Here is a 19,490-nt window from a genome sequence, read left to right as displayed (position 1 = left end):
TACTTCATTGCTTTGAGGGGAATCAAGATTAATATTTCGGTTCTTACATCCCAGGTTTGCAAGATAGTCAACCACTTTATTTCCATATTGACAAGAGTGTGAGGGAAGGAGGACATGAAATTAGGGAATCAAAGAATTAATGTGAGAGATGAAGTTTTCAAGCATTTGGATTTGCTAGATATTTGACGGAGAAGATCTATTAATAAGAGTATTCTAAGTATTAGTAGCCATTTGTAAGTCTTCTTTGACTTGAAGCTTTATAAAGCCATTGATAATAGCTAAGCAAATGCATGATTCCAAAGAAAAGAATTCCATTACATTATTGTTTTTTACTTCACAACTACTAGTAAACAAAAAGTTTTTACCATCATAGTTGCTATAGATACCTTTGACGCCATGATTTCCTTTTGAAGCACCATCAATATTTAATTTGATAATCCCTACTCAAGGGATAAATATTTTAGGTGAACCAACTCCAAGATGTAAGGAAACAGGGTCCAAATGGGGAGAGATAGTAGGGGAGAGCTCAAGTCTGGGTAAAAGAGCTACTCATTTAGGCTTGCTTCCCAATCTTGTTGATTCTAGTGAGAGGATAAAATTGTTTCCTGAACGCTATGTAGGATGATTTGCCAAACCACAAAATTTATAGAGTGAGCTTGAGGTTATGATCTTCCCTTATGAGTCATAGGAGGAATTCTGGCATCATAACCCAATCTCTGTGAAAGATAAAATTATTGAACATTCCATGATAATATTGATAAAAAATAGTTATGAGGCCTGCATATTTTCTATCAAAATGCCTAAATAGCAGCAAAAATCAATCCCATATGTTCTCTGAAAAGTTGCAAGAGTTAAGGAGGTGCTCCATGTCTTCCTTGTTGGCTCTACAAAAAAAGAAAAGAAAATTGAAGGACCCTCAAACCCTTTTCTTCTAATTCTATTGTAGGAGAGATCTTAGCAGTGGTAAGACTTTAAGCCAGAGATGTTGAAGCTGATGCTCATGATAAACCATTTCATTCTTTTACAAGAGCTCGATATAAATTTCCAAATCAAAACACCTAATTAAATAATGCCATACACATAAATATTGTACTAATGCATAGATAGAAAAGAAAGTAAATGTTCAGTGGATAAATAGTCTTGTTTTGATGTTGAAGATGATGATGTGATTTACAATTGAAGTCACAAATTGTATGATCATCTCTATTTCAAAGGAGAATTTTCAATATTTTAATGAAAAATCATGTGGACTTATTAAGCTGACAGATGTAGTCTATACTGGAATTAAGGTTGAAGAATTTTATTTTTTCTATTAAATGAATCGCTAAGATTTCCTCTCTTGAGAATATTCTTATGTCTTGTATATAATTGGACAAATGTAATTAGGGATTTCTAAAAGGTTTCTTAGTTACAAAATTCATAACAATTGCGTGTTTTCCATCTCCATCAACTCACGTCCTCCATCACCCATCCTAGCCATGTTAGAAATTTGAATAATGTTTTGTTTTTTGAATTCATTAGTATAGGCATTTCCTATTATATCGATAGAGGAATTTCATTTTTCTTGTCGAACAATGACATGAAAGTTTCATTTTTCTTGTTGAACAATGACATGCAATATCGACTTGACACGAAATTGAACCAAAATAAATTAGGTTTGTGGGAGAATACATAGATATGGGAAATATTGCAATGACTTCCAATGTGATTGTACCTTCAACATTGAGGTCACCAGTTCCATTTCTATTTTGAGGAGTGGGTTGCATGATGACATTTATTCTCTTTTATTTTATGATGTTCCATTTCTATTTTGGGGAGTGGGTTGCATAATCGCATTTTTTCTCTTTTATTTTATCATTTCATGAGAACGTGGGAGCAAAGAGTGAAGGCCCTATGGCCTTGAATATGAATATTTATTAGAGAAGGGAATTCCACAATCCTAGCCATTCTTCTTATTTTGAGCTCGACAAGTGATACAATGATATGCAACGAAACAGGTAGCTTCAAGAACCCATCATAAAGAATTTGGCCACCTCTTGGATGACAAAATGGTTGTTGGACAGAATAATGTAGAGTATTTTTCCCGTATTCTCATAGAGGCCATGTTGTGCCATGACATTTTGGTAAACCCTATGGCAAGAATCTCGATGATAGTTGTGATAAGAACAAAAGAAGATGCCACCATATTCCATTTTTGTAATACCCTATTTCTCTTCTTCTTGCTCAGTGAATAAATATGTATACAATTAAATTACTTGTATATTTATCTTATTTGTTTTTTTATATCGCTAATATTTTTTTATTCAAAAAGAAAGAAGGCTATTGGTACATGGTAAACCATAATAAAGTATTGTCAGAACACACAATAAATAACCAAAAAAATAAATAACTTCTGTAAGCTTATTGGAATTATGAACCCTCGCAAAGCAATTTTAGGAATTATGAACCCTCGCAAAGCAATTTTAAATATTTACAGACAATAAATAACCCAAAAATACTTAATTATCCTACCAAGGTTGTTTGGATGGCATTGTTAACAATTCGAATTTATCAACATGAATATTAAAAACATACATTTGATGTTGGTCATGTGCATATTTCATACGTTGGAAATTGTGTAATTGAACTTATGAGCGCTGATTGCAATCTTTATTATTTTTTTTTTCAATGTTAAGCTCAACTTTACCATTCCGGTGATGGGAAGTTCTCTTGGCATTACACGCCTTTAACCTAACGCAGGAAACATGTTCTGGAGACTTCTATGGATAAGTGGCAACTAAACTATCTTACAGCTAGCTACTGATCCACCGTTGAATTGATGTTTGATCTACGGTTGTCATGCATCAGGGTAGTTTTCGGGTAACTACCCCACACCATCTGGTGGTTCTCAGTCTCATTTGGACCCTTGCTACGTCATAGTGCCTCTGCAGCTGCCGACAAACCCTAACCAAATTTGCAGCAGAATAATAACCATGCCTTTCTAGTAACAAGTCTTTTTCTTTCCAGAACCATTGGGCTGTTACTGCTAGGTTGATCATTGCTAATTGCGTTGGTGGTGCACGTGCTGACGAACCAGTTCTTGGTATTCGATAATTATTCTCTGAATTTGCCACTAATATATTTTAGATCTCACGTTGCCTCTAAGGTCAAGTGGCTGGATCTTGATGTTCCCATGCATCTTAATTCTCAAATCACAAGTATCCGTTGTATCAAGGAGACGAGTCATAGTTAACTACCTTTGCTCCGTAGATATATATAAATAAATATTTAAAAATTATAAATACATTAATAATGCTTATTGTGATTTATTCCTCGAATTTTGATTATTTTTAAAATGATTTAAAATCCAATAAATTTTATATATAACTCATCTAGATTTATCAGAGTTCTGCAATTATATCAAATATATCTAGTGGCATATTTAATCAAATATTTCTGGTAACGTGTTTTTTTTTTAATGCTTTTGTGGTTAAGCAGGTTAGGTTAAAGAAATATATCATTAACAAAATTAGAAAACTGTCAAAAATTATTAATGATAAATTTATTATTTTATAATATTTTTTTTATATAATTTTATCAAATTTATATAATATTATAACATCTGGTTTATATTAAATTAGAAAAAGCCTCTAAATATAAGAATCACTATACATTATATGCAAAATTAAATCATTAACCACTGTTAATATTAGTAATTAACATATAAACATCTAGATTAAAACATATTTTATGATCAGACTAATATGTTAAAAGCTTCCTTACAACATGGAACATCAAACTAATATTTAAATGACCGATAAAATAAATATCACGCCAAGGGTAATTTTAAAGGAAATTGCCAAAAAAAAATACGAAACTACTTAAATGACCGGTAAATAAATATCATGCCAAGGGTAATTTTAAAAGGAAATTGGCAAACAAATACGAACCCACTGAGTATTTTGAATTTAAGGTTGAAAATAACACAACGAAAACATCCATTTTCAGCATAAAGAAAACGGGAATGACAATTAACCCAGTAATATTGCAGGACACTAATGAAGCATCTATAATGAAACTGAAGACCGTAAAATGGAGATATAAATCCTATTAAAAACTAAAACAAGAAAGCGAGCAGATAGATACGGTTAAACCCTAACAATTTTTGGAGGATTCCTGAACCAAGAAAGAGAGAGTGGAAAGTGTGAAGTTTGATGAGAGAAATAAGCCAAGCATCTAATCACGGTACAACTAACCATGAGAATCATTCTTAACAGTAGAGCTGGTAGGAAATCGCTGGACCAGTTGTGGTTGAGATGGACGCGCACTCGCAGTCGCTGTGACAGTCCGTATTGGTGTTTGGTAATGCTCTGGTGATCTGTTCAGGTCTGTTGTTATTGTAGTAACATAACTTACTAGCTCTCCACAAAGGGCAACAAAACGAGAGTGTCAAAGACAACGATGGCCGCGAAAGCGGCGGTTTCCTCTGGTTTGCCTGGTGGCGCCAAAAATGAGCTGTTGCATGTTGTCTTCCAGCAACTGCAGATTTATATTTCTGCTCAAATTTATTCTCTGCTGCTGTCGCCGCTGCCGATATGGGTTTCTTATCTGCTGCGGGTACAATCCAAGCCAGCTACGATGGTGCTGAAGATAGTGGACAGTTATTGCAGGATCGAACGAACAGTCTCAGTTATTGCAGGATCCAACGAACAGTTGCGGCTGGCCTTGCTCAATTCAAATGACGGTTCGTAAGGAAGATAGTGGACAGTTATTGCCAGATCGAACGAACAGTTTGCTCAATTCAAATGACGGTTCGTAAGGAAGATAGTGGACAGTTATTGCAGGATCGAACGAACAGTCGCAGTTATTGCAGGATCGAACGAACAGTTGCGGCTGGCCTTGCTCAATTCAAATCAACGGATAAGGATTACCTAATCGTCTAACACCAAAATCCAATGGCACATATTTTGACACGAAAGCAATTTGGGGAGTTAATCTCAAAGGGAAACGCCTTACGGCGTAAACATATGATGTACCGAGTTTCTTACCAGTTTGGCTGTCGATGTGTTTTATTATATATTTTGATTTTAAATGTAAAGTAAATATTTCAAATCTATCTGAGTGTCTCAATGTGCAGAGAAATTGTGCCATATATCAATAAAAAAACAATCCCCAACAAAACGCATTATCCAATAATTTTTTTTTTAATGCATTTATTTGAAAACTTGAGGATGGTAATTTTGAATCATTTACGCATATAAACATACTGACAAGGTTACGGTTGTCGATTCTTGTCATAAATAAGTTTTATTGTCATGTATTGTTTCCTTAAAGTTATACTACAGAGGCCAGGTCTGTTGAATTGTACAAGGACATTGAAAATTTTACTTACTCCTGCTTATTATGACTCGGATCTCTTGGCCACCGGTTCACATGCCACTAGTATTTATCAATTGATTTAAATCGCATTTTTTATGAACTATATCTTGTCATGTTTAAATTTATGAGATGGAAAATAAACATCAAAGCGTGGATCACCTGGACCAAACCCTCCGGAAAACACTGCTAGCGCCCATGTACGACTAGAGTACGAGCCCTTGGGACACGATATGAGATCGACGACTGTAAGCGAGGGTAAAGATTTGACGGCTAGGGGAGCGATTGGACGGTTAGGTTAACAACAGCCTCATCACTACAGTGCCTCCTCCGATCATTTGCGACCTCTCTTGCTTGGGTTTATGCGGTGCTACTCTGTAGCAGTAGCTTGTTGTGGAACGAGGAGTTGATTTCTAGCTGGAACGTGGTAATTACGATCTCGCTCGTACCCATGAATTGAATTTTCTCAGTGAGGTTCTTTTCAGTGGTTTTCTTTTGACTTCTTCCCTGTGTAGCAGGTTATGGTATTCTATTCGGTAGACAAGACCTAATCTCACACCAAAATTCTCAAGGTAATTTGGACAACCTGGAGTTTTACTTGGAATAGTTTTTGTTTGTATATACACATATTTTGTTCGTGACTTATCTGTTGTGTGAGTCTATGCTCTGCCACAATTCCAACGTTGGATAAGGAACTTCACAGTGGCTATCACAGCTAAACACACATAAGGGTTATAGTAAATTGTTGACTTGTAGAGTTACTAGTTATCTTCATGTTTTAAATAAAACCTAATTGGAGTTTTGGCTTACTGCAGGTTTGGGTTCAACACTCTATTACGTGTGAGCCCTCTATTCTCTAGTCTCTCTAGTGGTTCGAATCCTTGACTAAATTTTTCCTTGCATTGGTTCTTACTAAATCCTCGTCTCAGATTCAGGGAGTAACCCCCGTTGGTTGTTATTGAAGCTTCCTACTAGGATTTTTTTATTTAATTTACTTTGTCCCTGTATGGTGATGGGGTTGAAAATGATAAACTGTTTCATGGTTACATAATAATAAATCATTTACTTCGCATGCTAGCTACTAGGTTGTCATGAACCTACATATCTAAAACCTTTCTGTGTATAAATTTCGTTCTTCAGAGATTGGTATGGACACAAGGTGTATAAAAATTTTCCTCTTGGACTTTCATGTAAAACTGTATTATGCTAACTCCACCCAACCCCACCCTTTGGGTTCAATATAGCGGTTGGAAACTGGATTGACAAGCACTTGTTAACAACGTTCCTGTAGTTGATAGTTTTTTTTTCTCTTATTTATTAAGCTACTGGCATTTTTTGTTCGTTCATATACAAGGGTTTGGTTATGTACTATTTCGTTAAGCTGAATACTGGGTATAATATATGGGTTGCTAGTTCGATGCTCATTACTCTTTGTACTAACTCGGTACCATGAGCTTGTATTATTTGTCTTTGATGTAGGTTTTTTTTTTTTTTTGGTTAGCATTTCTCTGTGTAAATGATTAATTTGGTTATCTCATACTCAGTATTACTGCAAACACTTTACTTCTGTCTATTAAATTTTTGTTATGATAGATGGTACCTCCACGGTAGACAGAACCTGACCCATTGGCGGGATTTGTCCTTCCGACTCCTGGTACTTAGATATTTGTATTTAGGAAGGAGGACTGTTTTCCCAAGGAACCTCTGGTTCTTAAACTAGAACTAACCTACTTCCAGCATACTTTAATTGAAACACGGAATAATCATAGAAATGTTTATACTCAGTTATGGTAGTTTTGATATTACTTATAATTGTTTTGAGGTTTGCAGTTTCCTTCTTAACACGAAGATTTTCCTAATACCACTGGCTTTATTTACCACAATCCATAAATAAATAAATGTAGGAACTTGTACTAGGAAAATGCTTATACTCAGTTATCGTAGTTTTGGTATTCGTTATAATTGTTTTGAGGTTTGCAGTTTCCTTCTGAACACGAAGATTTTCCTATTCCCACTGATTTTATTTACCATAATGCATACGTAAATAAATGTAGGAACTTATACTAGGAACAGTAACAGGGTTTATTCTTTCGTTCTGGTTTTTCAGAACTTAATGAAAAGTCAACCAACCCTTCCAATCTTTATCATCCCCTTTTCTTTAACAAGGAAAGAACATACAAAACATGTTTCTTAACATAGAAAGAATTATACCAAACATAACAAAGACTGAATTAAGTAAAACATCTTGTAAAACATCTTTCTTTAACATAAAAAGAAATAAATCAAATATCTTTCTTTAAAATAGTACTTTATCGAAATCTCTAATTTTTCGTGTACTTATCTGCACAAGCCTATCAAGGAATTAATTTGAAAATAAGACTCCTCCACCCAACCTATGACATTGGTGATTAATTTGAAAATAAGACTCCTCCACCCAACCTATGACATTGGTGATTTCGTTCAATTCTCCTCGTAAGGTTGTTTAGTTTCTAGAGTTGTTAGCCAACAATACTTAGTACTTTGACTTCGAGACTCTCACTCTAGCCAAGAAATTTTAAGCTTTAGGGTTCTTAATAGCTCTTGTCTAGCTCAAGAACACCCTAAGCAACGTCCTAGTTCACCTTGGTAGTGTCCCACTCAAAGCTTTGCTCTCTTCTCTTCGTTGCCTCAAGCCATTCTTCACTCTTCAGCCTTCCTTGGCTATTTTTTCGAAGTGAGATTTTTTAATCTCGAAAGGAGGAGAAAGGAGGAGGAAGTAATTGTCTCAACTTCTTTGAAATTAAATATTTTCTTTTAGGGTCTTCTCCCATAATTCCATGATATAAAATGATTTTTTTTATTTTCTTTATTTTATTTTAAATAAAACAAACAAAATAATTTCAACATCTAAAGTTCCTCTTGTTGAATTTCACTTAGTCTAGAATTTACCAAGTCTTGCAGAGGAAAAATTAAATGACAAATATTCACATGATCATGGAGGGTGTTAGATATCCTTTGAACAAAACATCATCCTTGGTGTTCATTTTTTCCCTTGGAACATGTGAGGGTATGCTTTCTTTTAGCTTTCTCTAATTTCCTGTTAGCTTTCCGTACTTTCCCTAGGCTGAAAAGAGAAATTCAAAGGTAACCAAAAACCACTTGAAAGCTGGAATCTAGCCCTTCCAACTTCAAAGAGGGCTCTCTCTGTCTGAAATATTCAATCACTTGGATATTAGGATAGGTATGGTGCTCAGTGGGGTATAAGTTTTACTGTTTTTCTACACAAAAGAAGATAGATCGAACAGGAAATACGATCATAAACATTGATGATTTCTTGTGAGAGGATAAAGAGAAAGATGCATCTTCTATAGGTGCAATGTAGATACACTTTTTGGAGTTTTTTAATTCTATATCATTGTACGAGGGTGAGTAGAAGAAAAATGGAAAATTACATACAAAGCATCAAACAACATGATGAATTCTACATGTCGTTCTAGTAGAAAACATAAATGTTTAGCAAACTAAAACAAAGCACTATTTAAATAAAATTCTGGGTCAATGTCCCTGTTTAACTAAAAAAGAAGCCACATTTCAAAGCATGACTCATAACATAAGGTAAGTAATTGTTGTAGCAGCTACAACCACCCTCCAAAATTTTGGCCTACAACCAATTTTGGAGCCTCCCTTGAGAGTTTCAATTGATGGTTGTACACACTCGAGTTCACTCCATGAGCTCGTGTGAGTCTTCGCATCCACCTTGCTTGTTCATTTCACCCAAGTATTTGCATGTTTATGTCAAAGTCATGTTTGCGACCATGTTCTGGTTATGCTCAAAGTCTTCGCTTCATGTGTACTTGTTGTTTTCACTATGAAAGCATTTGTCACACTCACACATGGAGTCACGTTCATCGTTGTGCAAGCATTGTCATAGTCAATCAACGATAAATCACGAGTGTCACGCTTGCTCCTTGTATCGTCAATCAACCATGTTGAACATGTGTGTTTAGATGGTTTGATTCATCTCATCATCGAGTAATGTGAGTGTGTATTTCCAAGATCACTTATGCATATTTTGTTCATTCACACACTTAGTCATTTTGCTAAATTTCTGACGAATGGAGTCCCATCTAATAGCTTAACCATCACCCTACCATTGATTCAATCGATTGTCACCTAGAACAACATATAAACGCGAAGAAAGTGTTTTCAAGTTGTGATTCCAACAAGAAATTCAAACAACCTTCATGCTGGTCACCCAGAGAGTTGGACCTGGCAGCCACCCCGAGGCTCACTCCCCTCAAAAACTGCGCAGAGGATATTGACCTTGCCCAGTCTACTGACTGAGGAAATTGCACAGACAGGGTTGACAAACACCGAGTTCTCGTCCCTCTCTCCCTCGGAAAATTGCGTAGTTTTACCAGTCAGTCTTCCCAATAGTCGATCGGCTGATCATCTAGGAAATTGCGCAGTTTTCACGAGGAGGCCTTCTACTGCCCAACAGTCTGCTTAGCTCAGAAATTGCACAAAGATGATGTTAGGTTCCTATACTACTAGCGTAACCCCTTATTGTTATTAGTACAACCCCCTCATTATATTTTTGTGCCCATGTACTCCCCATATGGTTATTATTGTTCCCCATAGAAGTCCAGTATTGTTATTATTGTGCCCTTACATTATTATTGTTATGCCAGCTGTGATTATATTATAACCCCTTAGACTCCTATATTGAGAGGAGGTCTTGTCATTTGTATCATCTAAGAATTGTTCATTTGTGTAATGTAAAGGAGGTTGCCCCCTCAAAGAGGCTTATTTCTAAGGTGTTGATCTATCTTTTCTATCTTTTTGTGAGCTGCTTTCATAACATTTGGTATGAGAGCTTTGGAATCTAGGGTTTCATGACTTCAAAGAGATCATTGTGGAATTTTCGCTATATATTTTTTTCTGTGATGTTTAAGAAGTGGAAAAAATTACCTATTTGAGACGAAATTTCATTGAACCATGGGTTTGAATGTCGGATCTTGTCTCACTATATTTTCGGATATCTAATCTAAGGAACTTAGGGTTTTTGCATGCTCCATAATTCCATCTAAAACAGGCCATCGTGGAATTTTCACTATAATTGTTTTTCTACGAAGTTTCAAACTCAAAAATTAAAACATAGTTGAGGAAAAAATGTGGTGAAGCTTGGGCCCAAATTTCAGATCTTGTCTCGCTATATTTTTGGAAATATAATCTGAGGAAGTTATGGTTTGTGTAGACCCCTGAATTACATTCCAAACGGGTTACCTTTGGAAAATCATCATAACATTTGCTCTAAGAATCAGATTGAATTTTTGTAAGAAGTCGTAGAAAGAGGACTGACTGTAGTTTTTTGGGTATCATTTTCATATCTGAAGGTCAAAATAGTTACATTTGGCACTTCATAAAAGTTCACTCTTCTGAAAAGATATATAATCAGGTCATCTTGGGAGATTGTGCATAACTATTTCTTGGAGAATCCAATTTTGATCAGACTGGTGGCATTAGAAAGCGGATGGAGAGGGCTACTGTAGGTCCAAATTTTAGAACTAGAAGATCTGAAATTAGAGAGTTACTGGCATTTCAAGATCAAGCCTCTAAAATCAAGAAAAGGCTATATGAGGAAGTTTGATGGAAAGGATCTGATAAATTGGATACTATAGATGGAGCAATATTTTGATCTACATGAGGTGAAACTACTACAAAAGGTACATATTGCATCTTCATATTTAGAACTGGATTAATTTTTATGGTATAAAGGGATTTGTTCTCATAAATCACATGTTACGTGGTCAATTTTCATGGAGGAAATGATAGCACATTATGAGGATACAAAGAGAAACACCTTCTTTAGCGAATTGATAACTCTCAAACTAAGGTGTTCAATGGAAGAGTACATTGAGGATTTTCAAAAATTGAATATAAGGGAAAATGATATTCCAGAGAAGCAGAGGATTGATGTCTCCATAGGGACTTTAAAGGATAACATTCAACATGAGGTTTGTCTTTGGGAGCCTGATTCATTGGAGAATGCATTCAGGTTGGAAAGAAAAGTGGAAAGCAAAATTATGGCAACAAGGAAGTCTACCCCTCACAACTATAAACATGGAAGTGTTGTTTCTCCTAGCATTCTGTAACCTACAAGGTTGACACCACAAAAATTGGAAGAAAAAAGAGCAAAAGGGCTTTGCTTCAATTGTGATAACAAATACATTAAAGGTCATAAGTGTGCTGAGAAGAAATTATTTTACATTGAATGTGAAGAGGAGGAAGAAAAGGATCAATAAACATCAAAAGAAGAGGATATACACTAGCAACCAATCCCAAAGAAAGAAGAAATGAATCCGACCATATATTTTAAAGCATTGACAAGAATTACCACTCCTCCAACTCTCAAGATAGAAGGACACATGAAGAAGAAAAATGTTTCAGAAGTGAAAAATCACATCGAGCATCAAGCAATGAATCCAACCATATCTTGTAAAGCATTGGCAAGAATTACCACTCCTCAAAATCTCAAGATATAGGGACACATCAAGAAGAAAAAGGTTCAAGAAGTGAAATATCACATCGAGAAAGAAGAAATGAATCTGACCATATCTTGTAATGCATTGGTCAAAATTACCACTCCTCAAACTATGAAGATAGAAGGACATATCAAGAAGTTCAAGAAGTGAAAGATCACATCGAGCATCAAGAAATTAATCTGACCATATCTTGTAATGCATTGGAAGAAAAGACCACTCCTCAAACTCTCAAGATAGAAGGACATATCAAGATGAAAAATATTCAAGCAGTGAAAGATCACATCGAGCATCAGCAACAAGTTCTCCAACTTTTAAAGGATAATGCTACTTTGGTGCAGAATCAAATGAAGCAACACGCAGATCAACATCACAGTGAAAGAAGTTTTGATGGAGTTGATTCAGTATTTTTACGGCTACATCTCAAGAAATCTATTTATGAGAAGGAAATGTTGGAAATACTACATACAATTATGAAATGGAGACCTTACCTAATGGGAAGACACTTCAAGGTAAAAATGGATCATGATATTCTTAAATACTTTTTAGAACAAATATTGTCTTTAGAAAAACAAAAAAAAATGAGTCACAAATGTCTTGGGTTATGACTTTGAAATCATCTACAAAAAGGGAAAAAAATGTTGTTGCAGATGCACTCTCAAGAAAGGATGAGGATGTGGAAGCATTGTTTTGTATTATTTCTATTATCCAACTAGATTGGATAAACGAAGCAAGAGATGAATGGAAGAAGGACGAAGAAGTGTGGCCACTCATTCAAAAGTTGTGAAAGATCCCAGTTCAAACAATATTGCCAGAACTTGACAAGGAACAAAAAACAATATTGGAAGTTGGAGCAGTCACAGAAACAAGAACCTCACAGTTATGAAATCATTCAATTTCAGAGTATATCATCAACTGGAAGAACTTACCCGCTGAAGATTCCACATGGGAGGACAACAATTTTATATAGAAGCATCAAGAAATACTCAAGCATTGAGGAGAAAACTCTTTTAAGGAAAGGGACATGTTAGGTCCCTATACTACTAGTGTAACCCCTTATTGTTATTAGTACAATCCCCTTATTATATTGTTGTGCCCATGTAGTCCTCATATGGTTATTACTGTGCCCCATAGAAGCCCACTATTATTATTATTGTGCCCTTAGATTATTATTGTTATGTTGGCTCTGATTATACTATGACCCCTTAGACTCCTATATATAGAAAGGAGGTCTCGTTATTTGTATCGTCTAAGAATTGTTCATTTGTGTAATGTAAAAGAGGTTGCCCCTTCGAAGAGCCTTATTTCTAAGGCGTTGATCTATCTTTTCTATTTCTTCTATCTATTGACCTTGCCCACTCTTCTGACTGAGGAAATTACATAGACAGGCTGGACAAACAACAAGTTTTTGTCCCTGTCTCCCTTAGAAAATGACGGAATTTTACTAATGAGTCCTCCCGACAGTCGACCAGCTGATCATCGAGGAAATTCTGTAGTTTTACCAGCCAATCCTCCTGACAGTGGATCGACTGATCATCCAGGAAATTGTGACATTTTCATGAGCAGGCCTTCTATTTCCCAGCAGTTTGCTCAGCTCAAAAATTGTGCAAAGATGATCAGCAAGCCAGCCTCCCAGCCTTAGTGTAGTTTTCCTTGCCAACAACTCCTTGTAGCCAGAGATGGAATTTGACGGGTATTTTTCTCGTCGTTGGGCATTTTAGCCATATTTGAAATTCATAATTCTTTAATGACCATTTCTCTTGACGTGTTTGTAACTGTGAAAAACGTATTATTGACGATTGAAATTTTTATCAAAACGTCATTAATACCCTTTCCTAGCCAAGGAAATTTCCAATATATAAAGTCACAGTTGCAAATTTGAGTGAAGGGGGTAGACTTGACATGTCACTAATTTTAGGAGTTACTTAACTTCATATTCACCCACTGTCACACGGAATTGGTCAAGGGTGCGGACACGGCTGACCTTCCTAGAAGTCTAAGACATTCTAATGACAAACAAGACAAAATGGAGTGATCTTTCTCTAAATACACCTTTTACAACATGAAAACTACAAGTGTTTAGGCTTACCTTATTCCAAAACGCTGTTGTTGAAGTCCGTCCTTGGCGATCCGGATGAGCTCCTCCTTCATGTCAATTCCTGCAACCACAAACAATCAAACAATTACCAAGCACTTGTATTTCATATAATAAAACATATATTCAACATGCAGACCAAGGAACACATGAAATAACTCATTAACACAAGCTATTGAGAAAAATAACCCAGTTTGTATTAATAACGAAACAAAGAAACTCTTACAACCTGGCCTTGGTGTTGTGCAAGTTCCTCCCAGGGTCCATCAAGGGTTTTCCTCTACTTTGACAAAGCTCACCCACTTCCAAGTAGAATCATGTAAAGACAATCTCTCCTCACAAAGGTTCTAATGGAAGACCTAAATCCTGCAGCATTTACTCAAAGAAAATGTATAGCTCCAACCTCTTCTCCCTCTGGCTCAATGTCTTTATTTATAGTGCTGTAAAGAGGTTATTCAGGTCCACCATCAATGGGATAATCCCCCTCTTTGGGTGGGATAGCTCCCTTATTGATGGGATAAGTTCCCTCTTAATAGAGATACATGAACCAACTGGAGGCGCATCCATTTCATCAAATCGACCTCTAGAATGTTCTAGAAGTAACCACAAGTAACTTTTTCAAGATAAAACTCACGCATTTTGCCTTTTACAGAAGGACGCAACTGTCCCTTAACATACAGAGCGTCCATGGACGCAGTTTTGTGAACATGGTCAGCGTCCCCGCAGGTAAGGCTAGAGAGAACCTGCGACCCCAGAGATAAACATAGTTTTTACAAGACTTTCTCTCTTCTTTGAGTTTGAGATGGATAACAGAGGCATAGACTTGCCTAAGAGGGTAGCATGACTGTTGATTTGAGCCATACTAACTGTAAGTAGTCAAGGTGACATTTTTTAGTGTAACAGATTGCCCCCTAAAGTGCGAAGCCTGGAATAGATTAGGGTTTTGTAATTCTAGGAAGGGTGAAGCGCTTTATCATTTCAAGGATTGTCTTGTGGATGACCTGGTTGGAACCTGCAATTTTCAACACAAAATACATGTATAAGATTATATCATCACTGAGGTAGGCATTCCCATACTCAGATTCAAAACTTTAACTAATGGACTAACTATTCTGATACAGGAATGATCTTGCAGTACATCATTTTTATAGACTTTTGTAGACACAGTATGGACGCAGCCATCTGTTTATGATTAGTCTACATAGATAATGAATACAAAACTCCTCGCAGCCTGGATGGTAGAAACTAGATCCAGGGTCTTCACTTCTACTTCCCGAATTGGTACGATTCTAACCATGTGATTAAATGATTTGATGTCGAACATGTTAGAAACCACTTGATTACCAGTCAATGATGTAAACTGTTAACAAGCGTGAGAGAGACCACCAGTAATGTCAATGGTTCTCAAAGTACCAAGCACAACCCGTGAAATGTGAATAGATGTTTTGATGTCGAACACTTCACGGAATCCTTTGATCGAAAGTCAATGATGTAAACTGACGTCAAAGGCGAGAAACCTGCCATTGATGCATGCAGACTTCAAGGTACTGTCGATTCCTAAGTCATCTTTCTAGATAATGTGTCGATGTCGATAGAAAGCGACCCGTTGCAGGCAAGCCTGCAACACGAAATCATTGTTCAAGTTGAAGAAATGTTGCTGTAAGGACTGACTCAGGGATGGTCAAATGGATGACAAGTATTTTGCAGATGAAAGTTTTGCTTGCAGACCTCTTGAACACATAACGACACGACAGATGGTTTGGTGACGAATAACTCAAAGTTAATCCCCGGAACCCGGTTAAAGACTTTCAAAGTGATTTGGTCAACTGTGAGGTAAAAGATTTCCCAACCCAGGTGAATGAAAAAATGTCGTGTTCAAGAGTGGTAATAAAGTTCTTTTGAGATAAAGGTAACAAATAGGTTCATTCTTCTCTCTTTTCCCCCACCATTTCTGGCAAGTACCTCTTTATTTTTAACAAGCTTGAGGAGGATAACATATGCTTGATTATAAGCTCATCCTTCGGACGAGTCCAACCTAGTTTAAATTCGAACCCTAGGAAGGAGTGGTTCGTTCCTGTTTGTAATTGAACAGGTCCTTTACTGTAAAAGTTTAACGAGCCCAGTATAGGAACAACTCGGCGTTTTTCAATTTTAGAGAGTCTGAAAAAACTTAAGGAAACTCCACGTTGAACTTTTTCGTAAATTTGTGTCCCTCAAGCCCGAAAAAGTATAAAATAATACCTGGGGGAACCGCTTGATCTTGCGACCAAGGAGTACTTTCATAATAGTGTCGTTGACCTGAAAAGTAAAAAGCGATCAAGGACACGTCGTTTTATTTCCTTATCGAGTTTGAAACGACAAAAACCCGGCAATCTTTTCTTGATTTTACGGTCAGAAAAGAGCTAAAAGGGGACCGTCTTTTAATTCCGTTTTAACGAGTGAAAAAGAAACACTCGGCGATCTTTTCATGTTTTAGGAGTCAGAAAAGGGCTTAAAAGATGACTCTAATATTTTTATTTGTGAAAAATGACAATTTCCCTCGAAATCCCTTTGTCCTGCACAAAAGCAACACATTACTCATACCTGTTTAAAATAGGCAAAAATACGTCGAAAAACATCTTTTCATGGTAAAAAATGAACTAATTCACCCAAAAAACCTATAAAAAGACCTTTTACCATGTCATTTTTACCGTTTGACTTTGGAGGTTGAAAAAGGAGCTTTTGACAAGAAACTTCCCGTGGTCGCTGCGGAAAATCTGACCGTCGGAATCGAACGCCGCTTCATCCAGGTATTTTACACATCCTACTCTGCATTTCTATCCGTTTAGAATTAAGTTTTAGGTCTTAGTTTCATTTTTTGGGGGGGTTTTTGTTTTATAATGCGCCTCTCGGCGGACGCAGGTGCCCTTCGGGTGACCTGCGTCCCCCGACTTTTTCTCATACGGGAAAACGGTCGGGGGACGCAGCCTGCCTTCAGGCCAGCTGCGTCCGGACGCCCTGTGCTACAAAGCTGGGGTGCGTCTTCCGAGAAGTGCGCATTTCAAAACCCCAACTCCCTCAAAAAGCTACCAAAAATCCTCAAATCAATTTCTAATTGTCTTTTTGATATGCAGGGCATTAATCATGTTAGACTGGAGAGAGAGAGAGCATGTAGAGGAAGATGAAGCTGCAATAAATCACCAACCTTCTCTGGATGCCCTAAGAGCATGCGGATTATACAAATATTGGACCATACCGGGCATGAGGGGCCAGGTAAGATTCTTGGAATGGCTGGTTGAGCGATGGAACGTGCAAGAACAATGCTTTTACATAGGAGGGCACCAGCTCGAGATAGAGCCCTCGGATGTATACTTTCTCACTGGCTTGCCAAACAGAGGTGAGCAACTCAATCTTGCGGGGACTAGGCCGGGTGGCCAATCCCTTGATAGTCTCCGCGAGGATTGGTGCACACGTGGGGCTCACCATTCAAAAGGCATAGAGATAAAACACATCACTCTGCCTGAACTCAAAGTCATTGCGTTCACGGTCACCAGGATTTGCGGCGCGGCCGCTTTGCACATTGCTTCCGGATCCCAAATGCGGATGGCAATTGACTGTTACCAAGGCACCATTTTCAACTGGTGTGAAGCTGTGTCGGCTCATATGAAGAGCCAACTGACCAAGGCAAAGAACGGACGACTAAAGACTTTTGGATATGGGCCTATAGTCGTGAGCTTTGCCTTGGAGAGAGTTCCAATGCTGATCCCTCAGCAACTCACTGTTGATGACTTGGGTCCTCGGGAGCCAAAGCTGATACGATGGGTTGCGGTGATGGCCCGGCATCCTGACGAGGGTGCGGCAGTGGTTCGATTCTCAGACAGTTACTTTGACTGGTTAGAGGGCCAGCTTTTTGTGATACAGGACTTTCCGTATGCCGGAATGGATTTCAGAGGTGATCCGGACATGGTTCTTCCACAGGGAGAACAATGGGACGACAGAGGTACTTTTATTTTCACAAGTTTCCTAATTATGTATTTTTTGTATTTTTTATATATATCGTCTCAAACTAATAGTAAAACTTTCTCAAAATGCAGATGTTGGTCCACAGCGTCCAGCCAACCTCCGGCCTTATGATAGATTACATCCAGCTGCACCGGTACCGGCCCCACAGGACGCGGCTGCAGACGTACTAGCTGAGTTGGAGCATGATCTAGAGCGTCTCACGGCAGATATACCTGAGACTACTATGGACGACATTCCTATCAGGCTTCAGCGCTTTGTAGTCGCGGTCCCTGGACCGTTTAGGAGATTTTTGCGTAAGGTAGCCCGCGCAGTGGTGTCGTACAGAGAGCACCACCAGTGATTGACTAGTCACTTTTGTAGTCACATGTGACATTTTTGACTTTTTGTACTATCATTTTGCCGATCATAAGGTGTTTTCAACCTATGATCGAAGACGATGTATATATTTTTTGACACACTTCTATCTATATATATATCACTATTACCGGCTTATCTTGTTTAACATATATGATGAAATGTTTTTAAATTTACTTGCATGATTATTATAAATGTCTGTCCAACACTCGAGAAGCAATTGCATCTGCTAATGTATTCAAGGACCTTGGAATATGTTGATATTCAATGTAATCAAATTCACGTTCCAAGAGACGCACTCTCAAAAACAACCTTAATAACACAGGATTTCTAATGGCATAAACTCTATTAAGCTGTAATACAACAAGTTCAGAATCTAACCTCACTATCAAACGTCGAATTCCAAATGAAATAGATTCGGATAATAATTCAACCACTGCACTGTATTCTGCAATGTTATTCGTTGTTTGACCGAGGCTTACCCCATGCATAGAAACTAACTCGTCAGAGGGCGAATAGATAACCCAAGCTGCGGAAGAGATATTCCGTGTACTACGACAAGCACCATCAGCAAATCCAATGTATGTTTGGAGAGGCGTCGACATCTACAATATCAAGAGTAAAACCAAGATAAGCCAGAATAATGACGAAAAACCACACTCGCTAAGCTAAGCACACTGACTAAACTAACACACTTGCTAGCTAGAAAGAAAATCTAACCTATCTAAAAATTTCTCCATACCCATCATTTTAAGCATAATACCTCTTTAGGTAAAGTCCATTTCTGGGTTTACCCAAAGAGTCCCCATCAAAATCAACTAACTCATAAGCCCCTTTTGCTAGCTTTCGCTTTACAATGTAGGGCCCATGCCACATGGGAACGAATTTTCCGGCACCTAGCTTATCGTTAGCTTGATCATATAATAGTACTAGGTCTCCTTCCGAAAAACTTCGAGGGGTTACATTTTTATCGTACTGAGCTTTCATTCGTTTCGCGTGAGTCTCGATAGCTAAAGTAGCGTCACGTCGAGTCTCATCTAATTTAGCCAAGTATAATAACCGTTTCTCCTCTTCGGAAGTAGCTGGAAGTAATTCGACAGCCATTTGAAGTGATGGGATTTCGCATTCAATAGGTAACACAGCTTCTAAGCCATAAACTAGCT

The 19,490-nt window shown here is 37.4% G+C and overlaps 1 pseudogene; it reads left to right on the top strand.

Annotated features, from left to right (window-relative positions):
* Positions 1 to 4,440: 4,440 nt before the first annotated feature.
* LOC149226778 (helicase-like transcription factor CHR28 pseudogene) overlaps positions 4,441 to 19,490 on the top strand; it is a 182,736-nt pseudogene continuing 167,686 nt past the window's right edge.

This window comes from Pinus tabuliformis, chromosome J (assembly GCF_031772625.1).
Source record: "Pinus tabuliformis cultivar Carrire ecotype Pingquan chromosome J, CPIR1, whole genome shotgun sequence".
Taxonomy (NCBI): Eukaryota; Viridiplantae; Streptophyta; class Pinopsida; order Pinales; family Pinaceae; genus Pinus; species Pinus tabuliformis.
Note: the sequence above shows the minus strand (reverse complement) of the source record. Positions and strands in the feature narration are given on the sequence as shown.